Genomic DNA, 324 nt, shown 5'->3' with positions numbered 1-324 from the left:
TATACACATACACATAAAAAAAAAGGAAAAAAATATTTTCATATTTTGATGAAATATATCGATAAGGGAATAATTTTTTTGTTTCATTTTCACCATTATCGATTTATAATATGTGCCATGAATAAAATAGAGTATAACATTAAAGTAAAAATCAAATTTCATCATCTTTTATAATATCCGTATATAGCAGCAAATCCAAAGGATTTTATGCGCTCCAGTAGTTTTTAATCATTTATTGTCCTCCACAAATCGATGAAATTATTGATTGATCGAGACCGCATTTTCCTCAGATATAGATACTGTATATTACAAGCTCGTTACTTA

General features: G+C 26.2%; 1 protein-coding gene across 1 annotated transcript in view; it reads right to left on the bottom strand.

The window, feature by feature from the left end:
* LOC102678726 (heat shock factor protein-like) overlaps nt 1-324 on the bottom strand; it is a 10,303-nt gene that overhangs the window by 2,618 nt on the left and 7,361 nt on the right. The window lies entirely within an intron of this gene.

Source organism: Apis dorsata, unplaced genomic scaffold, assembly GCF_000469605.1.
Source record: "Apis dorsata unplaced genomic scaffold, Apis dorsata 1.3 scaffold_390, whole genome shotgun sequence".
Classification (NCBI taxonomy): domain Eukaryota; kingdom Metazoa; phylum Arthropoda; class Insecta; order Hymenoptera; family Apidae; genus Apis; species Apis dorsata.
This window is presented reverse-complemented; position numbering and strand designations above follow the sequence as displayed.